The sequence below is a fragment of the Crocodylus porosus genome, unplaced genomic scaffold (genome assembly GCF_001723895.1).
Source record: "Crocodylus porosus isolate Cpor-Errol unplaced genomic scaffold, CroPor_comp1, whole genome shotgun sequence".
Lineage (NCBI taxonomy): Eukaryota > Metazoa > Chordata > Crocodylia > Crocodylidae > Crocodylus > Crocodylus porosus.
In genome coordinates this window covers 67,115,000-67,136,776 of record NW_017728909.1, presented here as the reverse complement: position 1 = coordinate 67,136,776, position 21,777 = coordinate 67,115,000, and the positions used below count along the sequence as shown (strand labels likewise).

Sequence of the window (21,777 nt, the reverse complement as noted above, 5' to 3'; positions counted from 1 at the left end):
GGTCTAATGTGTTTAGTTTGACAGGCTAGATAATAATGCAGATACCAGATTTCCTGCAGGAAATTCTTTGGTGTGAAGACAAATTCACAAAGGCCCAATTCAGCAAAATACTTAAGTACTTGCTTTACTTTAATCATGTGCCTAATTCCTGTTTCAGTCAAAGAACTTCTTTATAACCTTCGTCTTCTCATCCTGAAAACATTTTCTAGCTTGAAATAACACTAGGGGATGAGATCTAATAGGAACTGAGAATTAATAAGGAATTCAAGTTCTTTGGAATGAAGAAAAGATATGTTTTCAAAGGTTTAATCAGAGAAAGTTACCCTGTGAATAAAAGGATAATGAGAAAGCTCAGTATGAATATCAGGAAGCAAAACCTGCAAACCAGCTATGTAGAATGGAGACATGCCTTTCACTTCAGAAGTAATAATTGCTGTTGTCCCAAATGTCCTAAAGCTAGCCAGCAACGCATCTTTTTTTTTTTTACCAAGACTTAGGGAAGTTAGCATATAACTTCAGCATCTGATGGATAAGCCCCATGTTTACAAAAGCTTATATTCTACATCTCTGGTTTAGTTAATCTAGAACACTGCTTCTCAACCAAGGTCTGGAAACCTTTGGGGTACCATGAGATCCTTTGAAGTCTCCTCACAGGAAGTGTGAGGAGATAAGTGAGATGTGAGGAGATAAGCATATAGGCTACGGACAGAAATTCAAAAAACCTGAGCCTGAATTGATTCAATCTTTGTAGGTTAGTTTAACCTGCAAAGCTTGAACCAAATTTGGAAGTGGATAGACATTCCCTTTTCATTCCAGAAATGAAGGCACATGCCTGCGGTGACTCAGGCTAGAAGCAGGGGGTGCTAGAGCCCCCTCCCTTCCCTTCTACAGTGCTGAGCTGATGGGTGGCATGGTCAGGCCCCGGCAGGACATTCTGATTAGGGAGGAGTTCCCCCCATCCCCCCAGAAGCCCAGCAGGGAGTTGGTAACACAGTGTTCATCACCCCTAACTCAGTGTTTATCAGCCCATTAAGAAAACAAAAGGCTCTCTCATTAGTTCAAACTCTTCTTCAACAACTTTTTCCAAGGGAGGGATGGAGGGAAATTACCAGCTAACTGTTGATTAGCTCCAAAAACCCCAGATCCAATACTGTCCTGTCTGCTTTTGTTCCGTCTCCCACATCATGGACCATAGCCAGCATGTGGTATGCTAGCTAATGCTGAGAGGTGTCTGTATAAGGCAAACAGAAGGGGGGAATCCCTGCTTCAGCAGGGAGTGGTGAGGGTTAGGTGGTGAGCAGGAGGAAACCAAATAGACCCTGCTGTACCTGCAGTCTCTGCCAGAGTTGCTGCCAGGGAGCAGAGAGTCCCGCCCAGCCCAAAGAGCATGTTGGGATGCTAGGGGATGCTAGGCGACTCTTATTTAATGTAAAACAGGAAGGGTTGAAATGGGGTGCTGCTCAGGTCACAAAAGTTATAAAGGGGTGCCTTGATTCTGAGAACCACTGATCTAACTAGTGTTAATTTACCCCACCTTCTGTTTTAGACTTTGTGTTGGAGATATGTTGCAATGAGTTTATTTACAACTCATCTTCATTAAGTCTCTTCAGAAGTACACAAGCCCTGTGTAGCCAAACTACATTAAAGAGGCATTTTCTTGCTTAAAGTCTATACAATAGTAAGGACTTCCTTGAAATTTCAAATTACAGGAAAAGAGAGAATATATTCCCTCCTCCCTACCCTGTCCCTTTAAGAAAGTATACAACACTCTGTTCAAGTATTCAAATTAACTCTGGGTATTTTTATGCTGTAAGGGCTGTAGAAGGCACTCCAGCATCTCATTCTACTGATTTCTTTACTTTTGGTTGTTTCCACTAAAAATGAAATACACACATAATATCCACCATATTTGGAATTCTATAATATCTAGTGTATATCATGAGCACAGAAGAGTGTGCAGACTAATGAACAAAGCTCTCTCAGAATCTTATAATGTGGTGCACAGCATGATCAAAAGATCTTAAATTATACATGCATCATATAATTTCAGTGAAATTTTATTTAACTGAGTTAGTTTTGTTAACACATTATTGTTCTCTTTCTATGAGAATTATACAAGGAAATACATAACTAAAAGTTAGGTTTTGTTTCTGTGATAGTGAAATATTTTGAACAGGAGTAACCAGGCCATGCTAACCCTATTATCAGTGCTTTTGTTGTTTAATGATGGCACTGGTAGTGAAAATACAGCCAGGGTCACTGAGGTTATGAAAGGCACTTAAGACATCTGGATATTTATCAGGGCTATGCAAAATGGGTCGTATTTGACTTGGATTTGTGTTCGGCCTGAATCGAGGGCAATGATTTGATTTTTTTAATTCTGATCGCTGTCCCTGATTCGATTCGGCCATATCCAAATCTGAAGATTTGAGGCTGATTCAGAGAATCAGTGATTCAGCCACAGACACAGCTTTAAAGATTTTTTCTACATACCTTGAGGTGTGGTGCGGTGATGGTGGGGTGGATGGACCATGCCCCAGGAGCATGGGGGAGGGGCCCTACACACTTGGTGGAAAACCAAGAAGTGGGCCAGAAGTTCTTTCAGTCCACTTCTGGGCCCACTGTAGAGCATGGGGGGGGACCCCAGGTGCCTCCCACCCCAGACCCAGGAGGCACCAGTCACTGAGCCAGGGGGCAGAGGGGGATTCCCCCACATGCTCCCCAGCAGGCCCAGAAACAAATTGGAAGTGCTTCTTTTCCACTTTTGGGTCCACTGCTGAGCACGCTGGGGACTCCCCACACTCCCATGAAATGCTCCATCCACCCCATCATCTCAGCATTAATGAGCCTCCTGGTACCTTGAGGTATGTAGAAAAAACATTTAAAGCTGTGTCTATGTCCAAATCATCAAATCTCTTCAAAGCTCTCTGAATTGATTTGGAGGCTTCCAATTCAATTCAAACAGAATAAAGGGTCTCCTGATTCGATTCGGATTCAGAGATTCAGCAGCAGAATTATGCCAAATCTCCACCAGATCAAATCAGTGATCGAAGCTTCACACAGTCCTAATATATAGGTATCTGGACTATGGTAGAATAAATCTAATAATCCTCCATTATAGTGTTGTGGAATTGGATGCTACATTAATGTAACCTGAACAAGTTAACAACCACTGACATGTGCCTGGGGTACCATCTAGGTGGAGACATTCAATACTTAATTGATGTAAACTGTATAGTGGCTTATTATGCCTTTGAAAGTCATCCAATGTCATTAATAAGTAGGCACCTCTTTCTGAGACATCTATCTCAGCATGCTGTATTCCTATGATATCACACCTGCCCTTGGAGGATGGAGCCAACTAGAGAAGGAAATAACTATTTTCTTTTAGGATCATTAAGCCATATTTTTAAAAATAGGCACCTTACCCGAACACACATAATAAACCCACCTGGGAACAAACAGGTAATTGTTTCAGGAAATTATACTGTTACAAGAATGCAATTATCATTTTTTAGACAGTGCTAAAGATGCATATGTAAATATTTAATTTTTGCAAACATGGTATATTTTGTCAGTGTAACTATCAGTTTCTACCATATTGAGCGTACAATTTAAGCACCTATTTTTGAAAAACTTCATAGTCCTGAACACAACATAACCATAATTCTCCCACGACAGGTTGGGAGAATTAGGCATATTTAGGTGATCAAGGGGGGAAATAATAATCAAGTCTTCAAATGTCTGGAAGGTTTCCATAAAGAAGAGGGATAACTGTTCTCCTCTGTTGTGGATGGTAGGATGCAAAGCAATGACTTTAAGTTACAGCCAAGTAGATTTAGATATCAGGAAAATTATTTCCAGTTTGAACAGTGAGGTAGAGAAACAGACTGCCCAGGAAAGTTAAGGAATCTTCTTCACTGAAGGTTTTCAAGAAGAAATGGGATGAACATTAGACAGGGAACCATTAGGAACAGCATTTCTACATTTATCAGTGGATGACTAGGTCCCTATTAAGCTCTGCCCTCCAATGCCAAGGAGAGGGGAGGGGAGAGAAGGGCTGGGGAGGGAGAAGCCGGATGATGTAGGGCGTGTCTAAACAAGGAAGTTATTAAAAATTAAGCGTTATTTCTTCTGCCTTATTTCTGTATTGTGGACATGCTCATTCTGCAGTAACATGCCTTTCTGTGATCAAGCCTAATTTGCTTTGGAATGTGCTAAGCTAAACTGTAGAAAAAAGTGCTTGTTGAAAAAAGTGTCCATCTGAGAAGGTAACATGGAAGGTGTATTCCACATCTAACCTGAGCTATTTCCCCATGTTGGCAAGGGCAGTGTGTGTTCCACCTACAAACAAACAGATTGAAAACTTCATTCTGTATGTAAACAATTTTAAATCTGAACTATTTTTTGTTTATCTCACAGTCTTGGTATAGCAGTTCTCACTCCCTGAGGTTTCCTAGTTCATGTTATACCCCCAAAGAAGTGTAGAACCAGCTTTTTATTAAGTACAGCAAGTGGCAATTTTGCTATATGATCATTTACAGGACTTCTTTAAAATATATCATAGATTCATAGATTGTAGCATCAGAAGGGACCACAAGGATCATCATGTCTGACCCCCTGCCCCTGGCAGGAAAGAAGACCAAGGTCAGATGACCCCAGCCAGGTGTCTATCAAGCCTCCTCCTGAAGACCTGCAAGTTAGGTGATAGCACCACCTCTCTTGGAAGCCCATTCTAGATTCTGGCCACCTTTACTGTAAAAAATTTCTTCCTAATGTCTAATCTGAATCTACTCTCAACTAGTTTGCAGCCATTATTCTTAGTTACTTGTAGGGACACTCTGGTAAATAGCACATCTGCAATTCCCTTTTGTCCTCCCTTGATAAACTTATAGGTGGCTACAAGGTATCCCCTCAGATATCTCTTGTGAAGGCTGAAGAGATCTGGATCCCTCAACCTCCGCTTATATGGTCTTTCACAGAGGCCGCTAATCATGTGAGTGGCCATCCTCTGAACTTTCTCCAGATTCTCTGTGTCCCTCTTGAAGTTCAGTGCCGAAAACTGGACACAGTACTCCAACTGTGACCTGACCAATGCCGCATAGAGGGGGAGCATCACCTCCCTCGATCTGTTGGCCATGCATTTGCTAGTGCATGACAAGGTGCGATTAGCCTTGTTGATGGCTTCATTACACTGCCAGCTCATGTTCATCTTGGAGTCAGCCATGACTCCAAGATCCCTCTCAGCTGCTGAGCTGCTAAGGAGGTCATCCCTCAACCTATAAGTGTGCTGGGGATTCCTCCACCCTAGGTGGAGTACCTTACATTTATCTTTGTTGAATTGCATCCTATTTTGTTCTGCCCATTGATCCAACCTGTACAGATAGGCCTGTATCTGTTCCCTGTCCTCCAGTGTGCTAACTTTGCGCCATAACTTGGTATCATCTGCAAACTTGGAGAGGGTGCTCTCCACACCCTCATCCAAATCACTGACTGAAGATATTAAATAACACCGGTCCAAGGACCGAACCCTGTGGAACCCAACTGCCCACCTTCTTCCAGGCTGAAAACGACCCATCCACCATCACTCTCTAGGTGCAGTCCCTAAGCCAGTTGGCCACCCACCTGAGTGTGTAAGCATCGACCCCACAGCCTGCTAGCTTCCCTATGAGAATAGGTATGAAACTGTGTCGAAGGCCTTCTTAAAGTCCAGGTAGATGACATCAGCCTCAGCTTCTGTGTCAAGGCAGTGTGTGATCTGGCCATAAAAGGCTATAAAGTTTGTCAGTCAGGATCTACCTGTGACAAACACACAGTGGTTTCCTTCCAGCATTGTTTCCCGTGCTGGGCCTTCACAAATATGCTCTTTGATTTTTTCCAGTATTTTCCTAAGGATAGAGGTAAGACTGACTGGCCTAAAGTTACCCAGCTCATCCCTTCTCCCCTTCTTAAAAATGGGTGCCACATTGGGCCTTTTCCAATCCTCAGGGACCTGGCCAGAGCACCATGAGTGCTCAAACAGCCATGCCAGTGGCTCAGCTATGACACTGGCCAGTTCCTTCAGCACTCATGGATGGAGGTCATCGGGGCCAGCTGACTTGTACCCATCCAACCCCTCCAAGTGCCCCTTAACTAAGTCAGCACTAACCTTTGGTGGTCTGGTGCCTTTTAGACACCTGTCTATGTTCAAGGTGAGAGAATTGTCTTGGTTAGTACTTAGGAATACTGAAGTAAAGAACTCATTGAAGAGCTCTGCCTTTTTCCTTGCATCAACCACAAACTGTCCTGATTGGTCCCTCAGGGCCCCTATGTTACTCTGTGACTTCCTTTTGCTCGCTATGTATGTGTAGAAGGACTTTTTATTGTCCTTAATTGTTGTAGCTAGCCTAAGCTCCAGTCCTGACTTAGCCTGACCAACTGATTCTCTGCAATAGTGCACCAGGGAGGTGTATTCCTCCTTGGTGGCTGCCTCCTGCTTCCACTGCCTATAAATCTCTTTCTTTTCCCCCAGTCTTTTCTGGAGTTCCCTGTTCAGCCTTTTTATCCCCATTACCCCTTTCCTGAATAGACTCCTTTTGTGCCCCAAGGAGCACTCCCTTGAGAAACCTCCAACCCTCCTGGACCCCTATTTGCTTGATGTTCTTGAGTTCTGCCACCGCACTAACTAGCCTTCTAAGTTTACTAAAGTTGGCCCTTCTGACATCTAACACTTTGGCCTCACTGGACAGTTTTCCCACCCTTTGCTGGATAGTGAACTCTACCAAGTGATGATCACTATCTCCCTGGTTACTGTGTATTCGCAGGTTCCCCATGATATCATGTCCTGTTGCTAAAATCAGGTCTAGCAAGGCACTACCCCTGGTGGGACTGGACACCACCTGGCTTAGGTGGAGGTGCTGCATGCAGTATAAGAACCTATGTGAGTGGTTTGTTTGGGCTGTCTGCTCCTCCCATCAGATGTCTGGGTAATTTAGATCCCCCATGACCACTGCTTCCCTTGTCTGAATGGCCTCTGAGAGCTGCCTGGAGAATACTTCATCTAGCTCATCATCCTGATGAGGTTTATAGTAGACCCCCGCTACCAAGTCCTTTTCCCCTGGCCCCCACTGGATCCTGACCCACAATGCCTCAGTATTCTCCCCCACCATCCCTGCCTTGATGATGGAAGATGTGTACTGCTCCCTAACATAGAGAGCTACACTCCCACCTTTTTTCTCCACTCTCTTGCCTGTACAACCTGTACTCCTCAGTGCCTATTAAAATATTGTTTATATTTCTTTGACATGCATTACAAAATAAAATTAATACATTTACTAGGTAGGAAAAATTAAATGCTCTTTCTGTACCTGCCAAGAAATTAATTTAGGATTCTCTTATGTTCCTATAACAGCTGATGATTTCATGAGCACCCAAGACAATTGTTTACTTTTAGGTTCTGAATTTTAAAAATGCTGAGGATTTATGAAAAATAGCTTTATTTTTCCTGCCATAGGACTCAAGGGTAGTAGTGTTTTCTCAGAAATTTTTTGTAGGTTATTGTGACAAAGGTACAAAAAAGGACCCCTTGCATAGAACCTCATTTCAAAATGAGTCCTGTCCATTTCAGTGGGATTACTTGGCTATGAAATAAAAGCTGGGGTTGCTAAATGTAGGCCTAAATTAATTAAAAAGTGAAACAGAGCTTGTAAGCTTAGTCTTTGAGTAAAGGGAAGAGCATAAGTAGTCTGCCCCAGGAGCAGCCCTAGGAGGGAATTATTGATTCTCATGTTCATCTAGAGTTACCATACATCCAGGTTTTCCCAGACATGTCCTCTTTTTAGATCCTCCAATCTCTGTCAAGGCAGTTTTTTAAAATATGATCAAATGTCTGGGGTTTGGGTCAACTCAGCTCCAAAATTTTTCCCAGAACTTTCCTGGACACAAGGTCAACCCGGTTCTAACCCCGAGCCAGCGCCGCAGCCTGCCTGACCTCTGAGGAGGTCACCGGGGCAAACTGTTATGGAGCACATTATGACACTTTTTCAGTAGTATCAAGTGTACCTGACTGGTGTCTAGTGACTTGGTTTCCTTCACAGTGCCTCACTTAAATGTTAAATCATCCTTGGTTTTCTGTTGTATCTGAATTTTTTCACAATATTTTATTCATATAGTTGCACTCCTTTCTCAGGCTACTAGTCCCATTGATCATGTATGGATAAAGTTTTATTATGAAAATTACATATTACTAACAAAGGAAAAAAATAAATACAGCTGTCTCAAGGTCTAATCATGCAATTAGGTTTTATGGGACCACTACGTATATTTGACAAAAACAACCCACACTGTCTCTGAGAGATGTAATCCCAGTGTAGGGACATGTAGATTTTGTAACCTAATTTTATAAGCTTGTACTGTAAACAAGTTATGTGTTGTATCTTGAATTAAACTCTAAAATATGAGTCACTACATTCCTAAATTCAGAGATTCACCGGCTACCACTGTTGATCTGAACAGTGCTAAGTCTGAACAGGATGTTGACTTGGGAGACTCGTTTTGCTATCCACAATCAGATTTCCTTCCCTGGTTTCTGCAGAATCTACAAGTTATAAATCCTTTACTTCATCCACCTCTTTTGCTGGTACTTTTACTCTTGTAGACAGCATCCATGGAGGGATTCTAAGCAGCAAGGGTTTTTTATTTCTGATTTTTTTTTTTTAATTATTATTATTGGACCAACTTCATGACGGTTACTTCAGATGAGTAACAGTCACATGACCCAAGACAGATTCTGTTGGTTTTATACTGGTTCCTCCTAGAAATGTATGAACAGAATGGTTTATTTTTGAGTAAAATACATTTGAGGGCATGCATGTCTGCACTACTGCTGTATGGTGCTAAAGAAACCCATAATGAAACATTGCTTCTCAGAAGAACTTATTGGCCCTGTGACACACTAAGCTGTCTACATTATTTTCAGTTTGATGGTTAGTGCCCATGTAGTGTCGTGAGGTGTTTTGCTGTGGAATTTGCCAGTATAACTATGCCCATAGTTACAGATCTCTGGGGCCCTAGCACAATGAAGCCAGAAGTCAGAGGTTTGTTTGTATAATGATCTTGTCTTTGCAGTTGGATAAATCATGACTGCTTTTGCTTTTTTGTTATAGTGGCATGGTATTGTTTTGTTTATCTGCTTGTAAAGGAAAGAAGCGAGAGAGTGACGCTTTTTTGTGAATGGTTGAAAGTGTTTTTGGTGAGCTTCTTAAATACCGATAGAATTAACTTTATCTTACCTTCTTCTTGTTCTTATACCCTCAATTGCTGACTAGACCCTCTAACGAGAGCAGTGTGAGAGTTAACATCTCATCCAATAGCTAAGGGCAGAGAATGTGACTTCCTTTCTCTCCTCTACCCCTGCTTATAAAATAAAAATGCCAAGAAATTGAAATAGACTTTTTTTTTTCCCCTGGCTTCATAAAGCTGCTACGGCTTCAGAGAAATCATTGTTGCCTCAGGAGTACTCAAATGGCTACATCTTTTTCTGTATAAATTATATATTCCTGAGGCACTACCAGTTGGTATTCTTAGATTGGTTTCCTCAGGAAATCAGTAGGTTTCATATCACTATGTGTCATATAGCTGTTTGAATGTAAATTTTCACACAAGATATTAACAAAGCCCCCACATAACTTAATTTCAGTATCAGGGCCCAAACTGTCTATTCCATGATTATGTAGTCTGTGTAAGACGGGTTAGTGATCTCAGTTAATTTCAGTAAGGTTTATCTTCATGTCATTAATCTGAAATACAAAACAACATGGTCCTTTCCAATGTAACCTTTGCAGGGCTGGTGAGGTTTCAATAAGAATTGTGCAAATTGGAGAAATTGTAAAAACATGTATTTGCCCTTAAAATAAACAATAAATACCAGTCATCAAAATAGGTGGCTACATGCTACTTTCTCACATTTCATGGGTTTTTTAGTTGAGAAAAAATGTGGAAGAAGAAGAGTGGAAAGGAGTGTATTTTGGCTGAGATCAAGTGTTTCTGAACATCTGCTTAGGAAAGAGTTTTGAGTCACTCCCCAGGACTAGGGACAGAAGTTACACATAAACTGGTATAAGTGATCAGAAACTGATTTAAACCTGTATCAGAACAGAAGTTCAGTGCACTTAAACAGCTTTTAAAATGGCCCAAACTGTTTTAAGATAAACCTGGTTGGATGTAGTATCAGACTTAACTGATTTAGGTCAAACCAGTTTATGGAACATCTGTCCCAGATCCCGCCCCCCTCCCCCCCTGTTCAAGTTAACTCCGCTTCCCAGGATGCAGCTCTGGGCGTTACTATCTTCTCCTGTGAGCGGGGGATGCCCCACCCCTTTGCTCCCTAGTGGGAACACTGTCACTCTGGGTGGCTGAGGATGGGGTGAGTGGGGGTGAAAATCCACCTGTGGAGCCTGGCACCAGACCCCCAGCCAGCTGGGAAGGAGAGAACCAGGAGATAGGGAGGAGGGAACCAGACCCCTACCCCCAGCCAGGTACTGCCAGCTTGGGGAGGGGAAGGGCAGCCTGCAGAGGGCTTGACTCTGCCCCCAAGAGCTGGAAACTAGGAACTACACTCCCTTCTCAGCCTCTGGACTGGTTGAGGGGGAGAGGCAAAGTTTGCAGTGGGGATTGGCTCTGCTTCCAGAACTGGGAGCCAGGATTCACACCCCCTTCTCAAACTCCCAGCTGGCTGGGAAGAGCGAAAAGCCTGCACTGGGGTTTGGTTCCACTCCCCCAGAACCAGGAGTGGGGCCCAAGTCCCCTAACTACTTCCCCTTCTCAGCCTCCAGGCCAGCTGAAAGTGGGGCATGGGTCCACTGTGGGCTTTTCCATCCCCTTCCCTTCAGCTGGCCTAGAGGCTGAGAAGGGGCATTGCTCTCAGTTCTGGGAGCAGAGCCAAGCCCCAGTGCAGGCTTCTTCTCTCCCACCTCAGCCAACCCAGATCTGATGGGTTGGTCAAGGCCCTCTCATGACCCCTTCTCCATCCCTCTCCCATCAACCTGCCTGAAGGCTAAGAAGGGTGCATAGCTAGGGGGCTTCAGCCCCACTCCCAGCTCAGAGGGACAGAGCCAAGCCCTGCTACAAGCTTCCCCCCATCCACCTGGAGGCTGAGGAGTGGGCATGGCTCCTGGATCCCAATTCTTGGGGAGGAGCCAAGCCCTCTTGGGAGCTTCATTCCCACTCCCACTCCCCTCAACCAGTTGGAGGCTGAAACGGGGCCTTGGCTAGGGGACTCCAGCCCTGCTCCCAGCTTCAGGAGGTGGAGCAAGCCCCCTGCTTCAGGCTTCCCTTCCTCCCCTCCCCTCAGCCAGTTCCAGGCTAAGGAGGGGGTGTGGCTTCTGGGTCCCAGCTCTGGGGGTGGAGCCAAGACCAGGTGTAGGCTTCCCTGCCCTGCTGCCTCAGCTGGCTGGGAGGCTGAGAAGGAGGCATGGTTAGGAGACTCCAGCCTCACTCCTGGCTGTGGGCAGGGCAGAGTAAAGCCCCCAGTTCTGGTTTCCTCCTCTTGGGCTGCTCCTAGCCAGTGGGTTTTTCCCCCCCTACCCCTTGCTCAGCTCACTGGGAGGCTGAGGAAACAGTGTGGCTTGGGGAATCAAAGGGCTCCAGGCTCTCTGCAATGGCTACCAGGCTGGGAAGTGGGCTCTAGCACCCCGCACCTGTTGATATGGACCACTGCAGGGGTCTGGCTGCCTTTTCTGTTTGAAAAGTGAATGTTAGTTCACTTGCTTATCTGTTCAATCTACGTTGGTTAGAGAAACCTGCAGAGACTGAATTGATTCAGCCTCAGGTTTTTTGACTGTCAGTACTTAGCCCAGAAGTTCAGTGAAACCTGGCATTGATCCTGTCTTGCTGAATCCAGTAAATATACTAGAAACATACCATTTTCATATTCTGGATACATCTACATGAGATGGTCTGAGCGCAGTAGACTAATTCTACTGTACATTATTGTGGGGTGCAAAATCTGTGTTTATCCATCAGTGCACAGTAGATTTACTTTAGTGAACGTTAACGTCACAAAAAACCATTTGTTTGTGCTAATGCGCAGTATCACCAATTACAACACATTAAATTAGTACCTGTCATTACAGGTAATAAATGTAATTAGCTGTAATTATGGTGCATTAATGAATGTGTAGACATGCCTTCCAAGGGTTTGATTCCTCCTAGAAGTAAAGTGCCCTCAGTGAACATTAAAGTAGTATCTGGTTGCTTTAATTAACAACAGCCCATTCTGGGATGCTGGTGAATTTCAATACTGTCCAGAAACCTCATGGTACATTTCACTATAGCCAACTTCTGAACTGTTCAGTCCTTTCCAGTCTCCAGCCTTGCCACTCAAAGACTTCATAGAGCATAACTGTATGTGCAAGTTCTTTGTTATACACGGAGAAATTTTCTATCCTTTTATGGCTACTATATAGCACTTTTTATAAAGTGCCTTATTGCTGCTTAGGGGGAAGAACAGGGGGATGGAATCTGTCATTTAGAATATTTCCTTTTCATTTTCAGAGATATTACTTTATGAAAAAAAGCAGAACACATAAAGTTTTCTGTTGTATATTCATATAATGCATTGCATTATATTATTTCATGTAAAGGTGTTTCAGTGTTGCCTCTCAATTAAGGGCTTTGTAGCTTCACTGAAATGATATTTAAATGTTTCAGTAAATGTTCCATCAAAAGTTAAATCATATATTCCTCTCTTAAGAAAAACACATTAAAATTCTCAAATACTGTATCTTCTCATACAAAGTCATTTAACAGTACTCTTCTAAATAAAATACGGAAGTCCTGAAGAAGCTAATTCACTTTAAAATTGCCAACATTTGAATCTTCTCGTCTAAGTAAAAGTTCTGTTGCACAGCAATCTTCACCCAATAGTGACTTTTCTGTAAGCCTGCAAATTCTCTAAAATAATTCTTCCAATTCTGAGGTTTCTAGCTAAATGAAATAACATAGTGCTTAGTACAGTTCCAGTGTGTAAAAACTACTTGTCTTTTTACACTCCAAACAAATATCGTCATTTCTGCTCAACAGAAACTTCTCAAATAGCTAAGCAATGAAAATTTAATTTTGCGTGTGGGTAATATGGCTGATGTCATACAAGTCTGTATTTAAAGTATACTACTAGCCTAAAAAAATAACATATCGAGTTCCTGTGTTCTGTCCATACTCATTCTGTTTCAGAAGCACAGTTTATAAGTGAAAGTGACATCCACCACCTCCACCCCACCGCTGCAGGTGCTATTCCTGGTAACGCAGCCTGGTTTCTGAGAATTAATCTGAATTTCTGTCTCTCACATCATGCTCTGTAACAAAGCTCTTGCCATCCAAAGCAGCCTCTCTTTTTTTCCACTTTTCCATTATTTTGAAATTATTCCCTCAGTGAACCCTACTTGTTTTCATGAAGTCTGCATAGGTACATCATGCTGGAACTTAATAAACAGCATGTGTTGATTATACACAAGAAAAAGTGATATCTAACTAGGTTCATCTAAGCTATTTTGGCTTTCCAAAAGTAGGAATTACAGAGGAAAAAAGTAATAGAAACCTTTTATTTTTGGTTATTGTTACAGTAAGTCTTGTTCAGAGTATGCATAGGGAGCAGGTCTGGGGAATCAAATTGTCCATTTTTTTTTATTGTGTTCTTTTTTTTGTTTTTTGGGAAAACCTACTCTTCCGAGCAGAATTGCACTTTTAGGTGTTATGTGAATGGGCATTGGACAATTTCAGTAAAGACTTTAAAACATTTTCATCAGTGCTCCTTCAGGTTCTGTGAAGGTGTTATTCTATTGTCCTTTCTCTTTTCCTATAAACCGTCCTAGTGTGAAATAAACTAGCTTTAATTACAATATGTGAGCAAGGAGCAATACTGGTGGTGCCTAGAATTATATTGCTCACTTCATTCAACACTTAACAGTTTAGAAGTTCAGCTTTCTTTTATTTCTGTTTTGTTTCTTCTTTTCTCAGCAAAAAAATTGGCCTTAGATTTGTCAGCTGTACGATTTAGTGCAAGACTGTCCAACCAGCAGTCCACAGGTTGCATGTGGCTTGTGGGGGGTTAACATGCAGCCTGGTCATTGGGGGTCAAGTGATTTAGAAAATCAGGATGATTATTTAGGAAACTAAATGATACAGCCATTTTACCTATTCTGCTTAGGACATGTTAACTGCATTTATCACACAAGTGTCCATGTATTCAAGCTGTAAAACACGTTAGGTATGATTTTATCATAGCAGTTAGGACTTTCTGCAGGAGGAATGTCTCTGGATTATATTAAATAACATACATTCAGTTACCATCCAACTAGTCCACACAGATAATACAAGCACAGTTCACTGCTTGTCGGTCCCAGGCCTGGTACTGCACCAGTCTTGAACTGGTTCCAGTTCAGTGCCAGGACTGGGACCTACAAGCAGCTGATTGTGGGTCACAGCCCCTGCACTGCATTGGAGTCCTGAACTGGTGACTGCTGAGGACATGTTTTACCTTTACTACTGCACAGATTGAATATATACTAAATGTCTCATGTAACAAGCCCTGAGAGCTGAGAAGCCTTGCCTTAAACACTCCATTTTATAAATCTTGGACTGAGTTTGTGATGAGGAGGGTAAGCCAAGAGACTAATTCAGAGTCTAGTAAAACAGTAATATAATGATTCAATGACTCATATAGACATTGAGGACTGGTCAAATATCACAACAGGATAGGGTTAAGAGAAGCAATTTGTTGACATCATAACTGATTTATTTCTGGAGCATGCAAGAGAGGCCTAGCTTTTTATGTTTTTCCAGGAACAGAGATAACTAAAAGTATAAGTAAAATTGTGTAAAATTAAGTATAAGTAAATTGTGTAAAATTAAAACACTTAACACATCCTTGTTAATTAACAAAGGGAGGTTGTCTTTTTTCAGACTGCTTTTAAACACTCAGAACACTTAAACTTTTTTTTTCCTTCCAACAAATCTCTAAATCTGACAGAACTCTCAGTTGCTTTTAAGATTATCAAAATTAAATTTCTCCTTTTAAACAAAAACATCTCTTCATCCACTTCTGTATGTAATGGTCTACTTCTTTAGCTTGCTTCTTCACTTCCTTCGTTTTACAATTAAGATAAGTAACTTACCAGTTAGTACAGCTTCACTATAAGGAATATTTTTTCTTCTCTATTTTGAATATCAAAAGTCCAGTTTCTTGCTATACTCCAAGATCACAACCACAGAGCTCTTCTATAATCAGGAAAAAAATCTATTTAAATATCATAAAATATGAATAATCATAATTTTAACCCCCACCATCACCACTGAATTAGATAGTGATTCTAAAATTCCCCATATTACAATAATATGTTTTTCTGATTTTGGTTTGAGAGCTGCCATGCAGATTAATCATATTATATAGAGTAATAAGTAAAACTCTATGCACACAAAAAGGCAGAGTTATAGGTACTGTGGGAACTACAACTTTCAGTTTTCTGGTTTTCTGTGATTAAAATCTCATTCACCATATTTTACTGATGTAGCTTTTTCATGTAATATATAGCAAACTTTCAACGATATAAATTCCTTTCTTTATTGCCATGTCAAAGGACCTGTACTGGAAACAACAGTAACAACTCAGTTAGTCATGGTTAATGGTTCAGCAAGGACTGCCAATAAAGAGGTAAATAATGTGGATTGCCACCATTTAGTCCTTCCCTATCACTTTGTTGCATTGCCTCAAATGAAAGGAATCTACATCATGGGCATAGTGATACTTAAGAACCAGGGACATAATGATCTTCAGCATAAATTATGGTTTTGTAAAACAACAAATGAGGAAACTTGTTATCAGTTGACCTTAAAAATGATACATCCCTTTTTTAATGAAACCAGCCAAGAACTCTGGATTCTGTGACAAGTTTTACAGGAGACCTCAAGGGGCAGATATAATCCCTATGTAGCCTAGGAGAGACCTTAGGGTAGAGAGGACTGTGTCAGGGTGATTGTGGAGCCACTATTGTGAGGAATTCTGGGGTGATCCAGCTGCCTTATATTAGAGGACTATTTGCTCTAATTTACAGCAGGAGGTGTAATGGCTTCCAGAGTACTTCATAATGATTCCCTATTCCATGCAGGTTACTAATTATTACTATTGCTCTTCCATCTTATGAAATGAAAGTGTCCATCCCATTATCAAAAATGATCACTTTCTGCATACTAGATTTAGTTAAAAGACAAGATGATGAAACTGTTTTCCATTAAGTGCATCTAAAACATTGATGTCAGTTTCTGCAAATAAATGAGTAGATACTACTCTCATTGGTCAGTTTCTGCTAAGAGATTTTGACTGTTTCCAGAAATTCATAGCTGCCTACACACATGCTCCTTCACATTTTAATTAGAATGCTCCAGTGTTGCTGCAGCAACACGTGTATTAAACCCACACACTATTAAAAATGGCCATGGAGCACTTTGACTAAACCTCATTGATGTAGGTTTAGATGAAGTGTCTCGTGGCAATTTTTTAATGCATGAGGGATTAATACATGTGACGCTGTGCTGTTTTAATTAAAGTGTCTGCTGGGGAACCTTTCTAATTAAAATGCTGCCGCCCACACCTCTGAGCACATGCATAGGCAGCCCAGGATCTTTGGAGTCAGGGTTCCAATTTTGGTCTATGGTGGTGATTAGTTTGTTTTGAAACTTACCAAGGTTTCCCGGATGCGAAGGGAGAAAAGCTGATGTTCTTACTAATAATATAGAGCCATATTTAGATTTTTGGGTGTGTTACATTTATTAATAGACTAATGTGAATAATTTGGCTTTTGCAGTATATTTCTAGTTAATACCATATGGTGGATATACTAGAATTTGATCCACTTTGATCCTTGATCTAGGGAACTAAGAGCATGCCTCAGTTGTATCAGGATCAGTAAACAAGGAATTATTTATTGCACCTGGAAAAGAAGTCTGGAAGAAGAAAGACTTTCACAGCAGTTCTGTTCAAATTGTGTTTCTCTGATTACTGTTGCTTTACTGGAATCTTTATACATACCCAGTACTGTACAATACTTTTTTTCATGAAAGCATATGTGGTTAATTTGACATGAACTCATAAGATGAATGTTTATCTTACTGTCTTCTCATGGCTTGCTTATTCTAGTTAAGATTTTATGAATAAATATATTGTTTGCTATCCTAAAAAAAAAACTAGAGCAAGGCTTAAATCATACGGCATTGTATCATATCATATGCATTGGTAATTTTGTGGGTAACCTTTTTTGTTAGATAGGGAAGTAATCGTAAAAGACAGGATACAACCAGCATATACTATGAACCTTCGCCTCCTGTTTACCTTTTGGTAAAGACCTCAATACCATCAAACGAATTTCAGAACATTCGTTGTGTACCAGGGGCTTTTCTAAGTGAGAGAAGCTAGGAGAAAGTAAGAAGCTGTTGATAGACTGCTTTTTAAAATATAGAAGCATTTATCTTTTATTTTTCTAACACCAGAATTATCTACCAATATAGAGTTACATAGAAAAAAACAAGGGAAGAAGCAGAACATCCTTTTCTCGTAAAGTTCTTGTGTGAACAGTTTCTGCTTGCATCATTTCTTTCATCAGTCTATGGTAAGGAAGCTGTAGAGATAGTTTTGCAAGTTTCTGCAAAACATGATGAATTAGTTTCAGTACTCATATTTATAGCTGTTTACTTCCATCCTAGAGTCAATCTACAGTGCAGGACAGAACTGACAATTTCTGAATGCTTTTTATATTCACAATTTTACTAAGTGACTTGAGGAACTTTTCAAGTCTGTCCTGCTTGGCTTTGATGGGGGAAGGCCTATTTAGTGTCAAGGTGACTGAAGTGATGACAATATTTTTTAAGAGAATCTGGGAGTACCAGAAAAATGTATTTGAAATGATTTTAGACAACCAAGTAGCTGGAAGATATCAATACTGCGGCAAGTGGGAAGTATATAATCCAGTAACTGCCAGTGTAGTATTTATTCCCTTATGAATTCTGACTGGGCACTGGCAGGGACATTTCTATATTACTTTTTATTAATGGGAGAAATTAAAGTTTATTTTGTGCCCACTGAAGGGCACTATTTAACCTTTGGGCAGTAAAAAACCTCTAGATACAGAAGAATTAATTATACAGTTCTCATCAAGTGTGTGCTTAAAACCCACTGACTTCCATAAAACTTAAGCGCAAGCTTAAATTTAAGCCTATGCCTATGCACTCTCTTGAATGGAAAAATGTTCAGAAAAGATAGTAGAAGATATTTGTTGGCTAAGAAGAAAATACACTTGTTATTTAAATACATTTGTAATCATGATACAGGAAAAAAGCACTATATTAAAAGCTAAAAACAAATCAGAAACCAATTCAGGAAATTATTTTCACATGCTTAGTGTGTAAGTGCAATGTGCAGACTCACATGTGAATATCTGAGACACTAAGAAGTCTGAAACCGAATTACAGCTACCAAATGCTTTAGAATCTGAATCTTCCAGAAAAGAAATATAAATGTCCAGATTGTAGATTCTTGAGAGCAGACATTTACTTTATGAACTAGAAAGAAAAAGTAATGAAATACATAATTATATGTGAAGTCTAATGGCATAAACATATTGCAGTTAGATGTGGGTAGTTATTGTTCAGCAAAGAAAGTGCTGAATTCAAAAGAAAGCACCAGTTTCATGAAATGCTAAGAACATTTTGCTGATAACGTAATAACAGAGACACTAAAAATAACATTAAACTTGTATAAAAATCAAAACAGAAAGCATACAAACAATAAATGTCTCCAGGGGAATAGTTTATGTCCAATTTTATTGAATGGCATAAATATTTAAACATCATTCTAAACCTCAGTCAAGGTGGATAGTTGCAGAATTGAAACGATTTTTCTTATAAGATATCCATCCCTGTAACATGTATCTGTCTACCAAGTATTATTTTAAAAACAGAATCTGAAAGAAATCTTGATATCAGATTTACTAGCTGGTAGCCTAAATTACTTGGTAGGAACAGTTTATTATAAAAATGTGATTAATCTGAAGAGGTCATTTAGAATGCCATAAACATTTTTACCATGTATTTCTTTGTTAAGAGCGTGCTTTTTAATTTTGAGATTTTGTAGGTATTTGCACTATTTCTATAGTAGGCCATAGTAGGTTGAGAAAACTATCTGCATTGATGTCTTATGTTCAATAATTATTGGAATCACATTATTTGAAGGAAATAGCCCTTTCTAGTTAAGTGCCCCTCCCTGCTTTCTTCTTCTAGATATTCTAGATATTCTGTGTCTAGATATTTTTAAGTCTTCCTCACAGACACTGGGTGTTGGCTACAGCAAAGGCCAGGGACTTTGACTAGGGTGTGCCAATGCTCCTTCAGGGACCAAAAATGGAGGTTCCTGCATAGAGGATCCTGCCAAGGGTCAGACCGATTACCGTATTTAGGGTCGGGAAGGAATTTTACCCCATGGTCAGTTTGGTATAGACTGTGGGGGGGTGGGGGTTGCCTTCCTCTGTAGTGGGGAGTGCACCCCTCTATCCAGGATCTCTTGAGCATATATTATCAATACTTTATAGAAGCAGGTTGTTGACTGCCATGGTTCCCCTGCTTTACCTGTGGCAGGGGAGACTTTGGGGTGTAAAGTCTTTGTTGGGTCAGGGTTGATGGTAGTTTTATGTATAGTTTAGTTTATGGATTGTATACAATGGTTTGGATAGGGATGATCCTGCTGCAGGCAGGGAGTTGGACTAGATTACCTCTGGACGTCCCTCCCAGCCCTACTTCTCTTTGACTGTATGACTCTGAAATAGGTAGGGAATAAGCATAAGTCAGATAAACATTGCATTTTCATGTAATACTATTAATTTTCCTATCAGACTTCTATATTGCCATTGCATCTTAATGGAAACTATCCTAATGGACATCCCAATACTTTCATGAAACAACAGCCGCTCGGAGCACATTTACTATCACCAAAACCAAACCAAACAAAATAAAAATCAGGCCTTAATATTTACAGTTATGCTCATTATCCATAATCCATATGCACCTAAATAATTAGTTGTATTTCCTAAGGGCAAAATTCCAATGCTAGAGGCAGTTGATATTGGGGAGGGGGTGGAAATGCAATTTATTTAACTGACCATTTATGTATAATTGGATATCTAATTTTAAGGTTTGAATTTGGCTAAGAATTGTAATAACAGTGCATGAACAACCCCATTACCAAGGACTATATTTGGGTCTGCTTATTACTGCAAGCCTACCTGTTAAATATGTACTGCTAGATACATTAGACTAAGAAAGTGCGCCATTATGAAGCATAACCTTTTATATTAGAGACATTACTGCTGAATCGGTGATGACACAAGATATTAGCTATGCAGTCTGGCTTGCTGAAGATTATTTTTCAGGTTCTAGAGGAAATTACATTTAGATACCATTTTCTAACTACACAGAACCTTTGGAAGTGAAGAGAGATTTAAAAGATTGGGCAGGTCACTTAATTTCTTTATGTTTCTATTCTGTTATTGTAAAATAGGAATGGTACTTCTTTTTCATGTACTGTTATTTCATATTCTTGTGGTTTTTGACAGTGCTGGGTGCTGTTACCAAGATAACATGTATTTTGTTATAATTTTAACCAAAAATATTTCCCATGTTTCTCCCCAACAAAAAATGACAATGAAAATAACAAAAGGTTGAGTTACAAAATGACAAAAACAAAGAAACGCCAAGAGACCCCCTAAGCACGTGGACTACTTGATGCCTTGTTTTTGGTGTGCACCTGAATTAAATTGATTCTGTTATTCTTCCACAGACAACAGAAGATCCAGGAATGTGGCAAAGGGGAGAGGGGGAGGAGGGGAGGGAAGGGAGCCCTCCCAGGGAAGTCTTCCTTCCATACAGACAGTTTGGCCATGCCATGCATGCAGAGTGACCTATGAGATACTGGGCTCTTGCTAGAGTTTGAATGAGTAGTAGCTCTGAGCTCATGGACTGATTGGTGTAGGATTTGGCCAGAGCCCCTACTTTTTTGTGGCTGCAGAACCCAGGGGGTGAATATTTTCCCTTCCCTCCACCTTTGTATTGAATTTGGCAGGAGGGGAAAGGAAGTGATGAAAAGTGATGGCAGCATTTACCCTTCAGGTTCCTGGGTTCTAAAACATGAAAATGAGAGCTCCAGACAGACGCTATGCCAAGAGCTCACAGGCAGCACAGATAAAGGAGGGTGTGACTACGTTACCACACTTCCCCTGGATCTGCCCCTGCCAGCAGATATAATTTGTTCCTAAAAAGGTTTAAATTTAATCCATTCATAGATTATTAAGTATATCTTATCTGACTGTGTTACAAATTAGTTTAATGGCAAAAAATGAACTGTTAAGGAAGTGGTCTTATGTATGTGTACATATATACACACACAAAATTGTAGCCATAAAAAGATTTCTGATGGTATGAAGAGCTTCAACAAGTTTAAGCTTGGAAAACTCATGAGGTCCCTGCAATTTTAACAACAAGATCTTGGTTTGGAAAGTGGAAATTTTCAATACCCTCCCCAAGGCAAACATAAATACTACCTGTTTTTTGTCATAATTTTACATTTTGATGAAAAATCATATACATACTAAATGATATATTTTTGACCAACTGTAGTAACAACCAAATAACCCCAAACCAATATAATTTTAGTTAAATATTGTTTTAAATTTATATTTAAGTGATGGATAACAATAAGAAATT

The 21,777-nt window shown here is 40.4% G+C and overlaps 1 protein-coding gene across 1 annotated transcript in view; it reads left to right on the top strand.

The window, feature by feature from the left end:
• The window catches only part of ST8SIA4 (ST8 alpha-N-acetyl-neuraminide alpha-2,8-sialyltransferase 4), a 119,925-nt gene that overhangs the window by 30,856 nt on the left and 67,292 nt on the right, over window positions 1-21,777 (top strand). The gene's annotated exons all lie outside the window — the stretch shown is intronic.